This window comes from Saccopteryx bilineata, chromosome 5, assembly GCF_036850765.1.
Source record: "Saccopteryx bilineata isolate mSacBil1 chromosome 5, mSacBil1_pri_phased_curated, whole genome shotgun sequence".
In the NCBI taxonomy this organism is placed as follows: domain Eukaryota; kingdom Metazoa; phylum Chordata; class Mammalia; order Chiroptera; family Emballonuridae; genus Saccopteryx; species Saccopteryx bilineata.
Genome location: NC_089494.1, coordinates 217,185,085 through 217,192,872, shown reverse-complemented (window position 1 = coordinate 217,192,872; position 7,788 = coordinate 217,185,085). Strand labels below are relative to the sequence as shown.

At 37.9% G+C, this 7,788-nt stretch overlaps 1 pseudogene; it reads left to right on the top strand.

Moving 5' to 3' along the window:
* Positions 1–331: 331 nt before the first annotated feature.
* On the top strand, positions 332–406 carry LOC136307033 (small nucleolar RNA U3; annotated as a pseudogene).
* Positions 407–7,788: the final 7,382 nt, after the last annotated feature.

Here is a 7,788-nt window from a genome sequence, read left to right as displayed (position 1 = left end):
ATTGATATTTCAAAAAATCTCTTGTATCTTGGCAAATGAGTAGATTTCAACACAGTAAAGTGTTTTGTTCTATTGGCTGAACTTGTTTTCTAGTCTACTTTTTTTTTTTTTTTTATAATTTTATTTTTTTAATGGGGTGACATCAATAAATCAGGATATATATATTCAAAGATAACAAGTCCAGGTTATCTTGTCGTTCAATTATGTTGCATACCCACCACCCAAAGTCAGATTGTCCTCTGTCACCTTCTATCTTGTTTTCTTTGTGCCCCTCCCACCCCCTATCCCTCTCCCATTCCCCCCTCCCCCCCGTAACCACCACACTCTTATCAAGACTATACTTTCAGGGATCATTTCTATAGTTTGTTTCTAGTCTACTTTTTTTTAGGTGAGAGGAGGGGAGATAGTGAGGCAGACTCCCACAAACACCCAAACTGGGATCCACTCATCAACCTTGTCTGGGACCAATGCTCCAGTACAGAGCTATTCTTAGCACCTGAGGCTGATGTGCTCCTCTGAGCTATCCTCAGGCCCAGGCTGACAAAGAATGAATCAAGCCACTGGCTGAGGGAGATGAAAAGGGAAAGAATGGAGAGAGGGGAGGGGAGAGAAGCAGATGGTCACTTCATCAGTGTGCTTTGATTAGGAATTAAACCCAGGACATCCATATCATCCATATGCTGGGCTGACACTCTAGCCATTGAGCGACTGGCCAGAGCCTCTAGCCTTCTTATTAATAACTACTTTTCTGTCACCTTTGCTGGTTCATCACTCTAAACTAAATCTGTAAATTTTAGAGTTAGATGCATTTTTGGCATTACATTTGTGAAACTTAAATGTCATTTGTAGTAATTTTTTTAAAATGACACTGGTTTGGCAGTAAAACAAAATGGACATTGTGAATGAAGAAATGTATAAGAATAGCAATGTGGCATGAATTTGATAGTGCAGCAAGTATACGTCAATGGAAAAATGACGACATTTACTTAAAATACAACAAGTTTCTTTATGCTACCTAAAAAAGAAAGATACCAACAATAGATGAAGATGTGTTATATTCTGTGCACAAAAATTTCTTTTCACATGCTAAGCTGAAAATTACTGGCACCAAAATTGCAGAATAGAGTTCAGTGAGTTGGAAGAAAATTTTGGAAGTGTGAAAATAGAGTGCATCTGTACGAAATCCTAAAGCATTAATATTCCTGATAACACAGAGAATGATTGTGTGTGTGTGTGTGTGTGTGTGTGTGTGTGTGTGTGATATCAATGCTACCGAAGGCAGTTTAATGGTGAATAAAAAGCATTTTTAAGAAATGCTTTTTAGATGGCCCGGGCGCTGGGGATGGCTCCTTGGCCTCTGCCCCAGGTGCTAGAGTGACTCTGGTTGCCAACAGAGGGATGCCCCGGAGGGGCAGAGCATCGCCCCCTGGTGGGCAGAGCATCACCCCTGGTGGGCGTGCCGGGTGGATCTCGGTTGTGCGCATGTGGGAGTCTGACTGTCTCTCCCCGTTTCCAGCTTCAGAAAAATACAAAAAAAAAAAAAAGAAAAAAAAGAAATGCTTCTTAATAAGCATTTAATTTAATAAGTAAAAATTATCCATTTTACTTATTAGTATTTTCTTACATATAATCAAGTGATTATATATGATAAAAATTTGTATAAACTTTTAAAAACACAAAATATAAAAAATCTAAGTGTTAAAAACTGTTGGACCATAGTTCAATTATGTTGTGTCTTTTTCTGTCTTAGTAATACAAAATAACATCTTACAACTGATGACATTTAAGATTTGATAAAATAAAATTGCATATCATATATAATGCACATAGTTATTTGATTACTATCTCTAGAGTATGAACTTGATAAGGGTAACAGTTTTGTTGTTTGTGATTATATCCCAGAGTCTATAACAAAGCTTGACACATAAAATGGGTAAACTTTTTATCATGAAAAATAAAAATAAGATGAGTTTGGGCATAAGTGGTGATGAATGAAGATTTGACTTGAGGGAGCGGCTGTGAACACACAAGACAGTGTACAGTAGTTGTGTTATAGAATGGTGCACCAAAACCTATATTTTTGCTAACCAATGTCACCCCAATAAATTCAATTAGAAATTAAATTAAAATAAAATCTAAAGATAGGTTTCACTTAGTTTAATCATGGTTTTAAATTTTAAAAAAATTAAAAATTTTCATTGATATTCAATTCTACATTAGTTTCAGGTCAATAGCATCAATAGCATAGTGGTTAAACATTGTATAACTTAAAAAGTGATTGCCTCAATAAAACTAATATGCACCTGGAACCATACATAGTTATTAGAATATATTGACAACACCCCCTGTGCTATATTTTATATCTCACAACTGTTTTATAACTGCTAATTTTTACTTCTTAATCCCTTCACCTATTTCACCCACTTATTTCAGCATCTTAAGGCTTAATTCTGAATTATACTCAAGGTTAAAAGACCTATCTCCATCATTAAAGGGGTTCTGACATCTAGAACCATAGTGTCCACAGGTTCCTATTGACCAGACTTCCCTGACTTGGGCACAGTAGAGGGTTTTTACTCTTGCAAGCTATGAGCATATCAAGCTCTATGCATAGTGACATCCAAAGGGACTTCCTAAAATTCAGAAGTAGGAATTCTTGAAGTCCACATTCATAGGTTTAAGCCACATCTTCAACCCATTCTTCTGACATTATTTGTTCTTACAATCCTTCAAACACTTTTAAAATCACATATAAATCTCTTTACTTTTCAGTTGAATTTTGATTTTTTCTTTTTCTTTTTGATATTTAAAATGTTTTTCCACCTGCCTTTAAAAAACCATTAATACAATTTAATTAGAATCCTATACCTCTATGTGATTCTATTCTACCTTTGAACTTTCAGAAAGAGTTTTGTCCTCTATTCATATTATTTTAATTTCCTATATATCAGGACCACAACTATTATAGACATTAAAATTATATCTAAAATGATTTTAATTTTGGATATCTTTTGTCAGATGATTTTGTCTAGCTCTATAATTATAATTTTGAAATCATGCTAATATTATATTTCACAGCACAAACTTGTTAAAATTGTAAGTTGTGGCCATCACATGCATAAAGTCATCTAACTCCCAAATATTACAAAATAGTTTTATAGAAACCAGTAATGTTTTATCAAATCTACTTTACTTTGTCTCCCTAAGTTTCACCAGCATGTGAACAGATAAGGCATCACATTGGCAACTTATCCCTGGAGCAGATGGGAGAATTTATTGCTCAAACAAGGGTTCCTGCCTGGTATTTTAGAGAGTGTCTTACATATTCTTGCAAACACGTATGCTCCCTTTAACTGTCACCACCACTTTTTCTGTCTCTTCTGGGTGCTGGCACTAGCCTATTCATCTTTAGATTCTCTGTTTGGGTCTGTATGAATCTATTGCTACTTTAGTGGGTGCCACTATCTTTTGCCATTAGCTACTGTTACTCTGTTAAATGCATCTAATTATGTATAAAATTCTTAGTGCCAAATGAACAAAGGGGTTTGGAGGGAACTGGAAGAGAACACAAGTCCTCTGAGTTACAGTGTCAGAATGGAGAGAAAACCAAGCTCCATTCCACATACATCTGTTAGTGAAATAGCTTTTGCCTTTTTAATTTGTTATCCATGGAGTGTGGTAATAGAACTCAGGCACTGGGAAGGAGGTCACATGGTAAAGGTTAATATTTTAGAATTATGGCTCCTTAATGAGAAAGCTGGTTTTGTGTAACTGGGTATAACTTACTGTGAGTGGCTCCCTTTCTCATAGGAAGGGGCGTTACAGAACACTCCTCAGCCACTTCTCTTAGATCTACCCTGACCATTCCTAGAATACCTTTAGTGAACAGATTTAAGCTCGAACCACTGTCTGTAACGTATAATTGTAATACAGAATATGTAAAATGCTGGCTGATTGCATGACACAAAGAGTATGTTAATGTCTATTCAGGCTTAAATTCTAAGTAGACAAAACTCTCTTAAAATTATTTCTGAAGGAATTCTAAAATGTTAATTTTGTACTTCATTTATGCTTTCATTTTCTTTTAACCAGGAAATGTAGTTTTCCTTTGATTTGGTTGTTGGTATTAGCCTGCAAATTTCTTTAGTTAGAAGTGCTCTTTATAGTTAATAGTGTCGCTTCACAGAGATTAAGATTGACATAGGCTCCTGTTTTGTGCACAGGCTTGTCTGCAGATGTTCCCGAGTTCTAATGACATTTCTGGTGCGGATTCTTAATGATCATAGATCATTCAGTCCCACTCAATGAAAGTGGGCAAATACAACTCACGGGAGGTTTCTGAGGATTAATGACTTACCTTTCATACAGGATTTAGGAACAGTACAGAAAAATGGTGCTCAAAATAGCATTTTCTTATTCTATAAAATGCTAGCTTTCCAGAGTTAAAAGAAAGGAGGTTAAGTTTGGCCAGAAAAAAAGCTCCCTTACTTATTTTGCCTAAAATATCTTTGGCACTTCTGTGCTAAGCAAATTCATGAAAGAGGTACTATCAGGGAGCTAGCCTCCTGAAGAAAATGATTCCTGCCTTCTATTTGAAAGAGACTATCATATTTTACTGATAAATTATTCCTATTAAGTAGACAATCTGTCTTCTCAAAGCAATGCATTATTTTTCTACTATAATATTACATAAAATAATATTGAAGATTATGTTTGTATTGTAAAAAATAGCACTAGAGCCTGACCTGTGGTGGTGCAGTGGGATAAAGCATCGACCTGGAACACTGAGGTTGCTGGTTCGAAACCTTGGGCTTGCCTGGTCAAGGCACATATGGGAGTTGATGCTTCCTGTTCCTCCCCCTTCTCTCTCTCTTTCTCTTTCTCTCCCCTCTCTCTAAAAATCAATAAATAAAATATTAAAAAAATATCACCAGAATAAAATTATACAGCTAATGGCAATTAACTAAATACGCTTATATGTAATGTGTAGAGCCGTGATGGTGAACTTTTTTATAAAAACGACCCACTTTTGCAGTGCTGGTCAACCTGGTCCCTCCCGCCCACTAGTGGGCTTTCTAGCTTTCATGGTGGGCAGTAGTGGAGCAACCAAATGGCGCCACGATTGGCCCACCATGAAAGCTAGAACACCCACTAGTGGGCGGGAGGGACCAGGTTGACCAGCACTGCAAAAGTAGGCAGTTTTTATAAAAAGGTTCGGCCATTATGGGCTTAGAAAGTCTTTAATACGTTGAAAACATTCAATACAAAATTTTCCAAGTTGACTCAGAGTAAACAACATGAAAGGGAAACAAAGTTGGAGAAATCTGACTTCAAGAATTAGCAGAAAGTTACAGTAAGACAGTGAGAGAATTGTGCATTAGTGAAAGAATTGACAAATAAATCAATGGAACGAAAGAGAGAACTTGGAAATAAACCTACATAAATATGGTTAACTGATCTTTTTTTTCAATCTATTGATTGATTTTTTTTATAGAGAGAGGAGAGAGGAAGAGAGAAAGAGGAAAACATTAATTTTTTGTTCCACCTATCCATGCATTCATTGATTAATTTTTCTATGTGTCCTGTCCAGTAAATGAACCCATGACCTTGGTGCATGAAATGATGCTTTAACCAACTGAGCTAACTAACCAGGAAAAATAGTCAACTGATCATAGCAAAATGAGCAAAGATAGTTTTTTCAACAAACTAATTCATCCACACACACACACACACAAAATGAATCTAGACAAAAAATTAACACCTTTGGCCCTGGCCGGTTGGCTCAGCGGTAGAGCGTCGGCCTAGCGTGCGGAGGTCCCGGGTTCGATTCCTGGCCAGGGCACATAGGAGAAGCGCCCATTTGCTTCTCCACCCCTCCGCCACGCCTTCCTCTCTGTCTCTCTCTTCCCCTCCAGCAGCCAAGGCTCCATTGGAGCAAAAGATGGCCCGGGCGCTGGGGATGGCTCTGTGGCCTCTGCCCCAGGCGCTAGAGTGGCTCTGGTCGCAATATGGCGACACCCAGGAGGGTCGCAACATGGCGACGCCCAGGATGGGCAGAGCATCGCCCCCTGGTGGGCAGAGCGTCGCCCCCTGGTGGGCGTGCCGGGTGGATCCCGGTTGGGCGCATGCGGGAGTCTGTCTGACTGTCTCTCCCTGTTTCCAGCTTCAGAAAAATGAAAAAAAAAAAAAAAAAATTAACACCTTCACCAAAATTATTCAAAGTAGCTAATAGACCTAAATGTAAAATTCAATAAAGTATAAAATTCCTAGAAGATAACATAGATGAACTTGTTTTGGTGATGGCTTTTAAAATATAACACCAAAGGCACAATCTGTTAATAAGTTAATAAGCTCAATTTCATTATAATTAAAGAAAATTTGTTCTACAAAAATTAATATTAAGAGAATATCGGACAAATACTGGAAAAATATTTGCAAAAGACACATCTTAATAGGACTGTTATACAAAATATACAAAGAACTCTTAAAGCTGAAGTATAAAAGAAAAGAGTGACTAACACTGGGACAAAAATATTAACAGACATTTCATCATAGAAGACGTACAGATGGCAAATAATATGAAAAGATGCTCTACATCTGTGCTTTTCAACCTTTTTACACCTGGGGACAAGTGAGAATAGAATTATTTCAGGAACTCCTAAGGCAGAAATCACTCTGATCATAAGTTAATTTGACTAAGATCATTGGGTCTATAATCTTCACACATCAGGGTGGTTAACTCTTTCATGGGCTGGCACAAAATTTCTGGTGAACAGGTCTGTGAATCAGTGTTTGGAAAACACTGCATTGTGTCATATGGCATTAGGAAAATGAAAATGAAAACAACAGGATACTTACAGATCTATTAAGAATGGCCAAACCCTGGCCAGTTTGCTTAGTGGTAGAGCGTTGGCCCAGTGTGTGGAAGTCCTGGGTTTGATTTCCTGTCAGGGCACACAGGAGAAGCACCCATCTGTTTCTCTACCCTCCCCCTCTCCTTCTTCTCTATTTTTCTCTTCCCTTCCTGCAGCCAAGGGTCCATTGGAGCAAAGTTGGCCTGGGCACTGAGGACCGTTCCATGGCCTCCACCTCAAGCGCTAGAATGGCTCCCACCGGAACCGAGTAAGGCCCCAGATGGGCAGAGTATTGCCGCCTGGAGGGCATGCTGGGGGGGGGGGGAATCTTGGAAGGGTGCATGTGGGAGTCTGTCTGACTGCCTCCTCGCTTCTAACTTCAGCTTCTAGCTTTGGAAAAATATGCGCGCACACACACGAATGGCCAAAATCCAGAACACTGACAACACCAAATGCTGGTGAGAATAGCAACAGGAGCTCTCATTCATTGCCAATGGAAATGGAAAATAATATAGTCACTTTGGAAGGACAGTTCGATGTTTTCCTATAAAACTAAACCTAATGTTACTGTATAATCCAGCAATCAGACCTTTATGTATTTATTCAAAGGAGTCAAAAGCTTATGTCCAAAGTCTGAATATGAATGTTTAAGCAGCTTTACTCATAATTGCCAAAACTGAGAAGCAACCAAGATGTCCTTCAGTACGTGAATGGATAAATAAACTATGATATATCTGGATAATGGAATATTTTTTAGTACTACAAAGAAATGAGTTATCAAGCATTGAAGGAGACATGGAGGAATACTGAATGCATATTACTAAGTAAAAGAAGCCAATCCAACTATACAATATTCTGGAAAAAATAAAAACTATTAAGACAATAAAGATATCAGTAGTTGCCAAGGGTCAGGCGAAAGGGAAGGGATGAATAG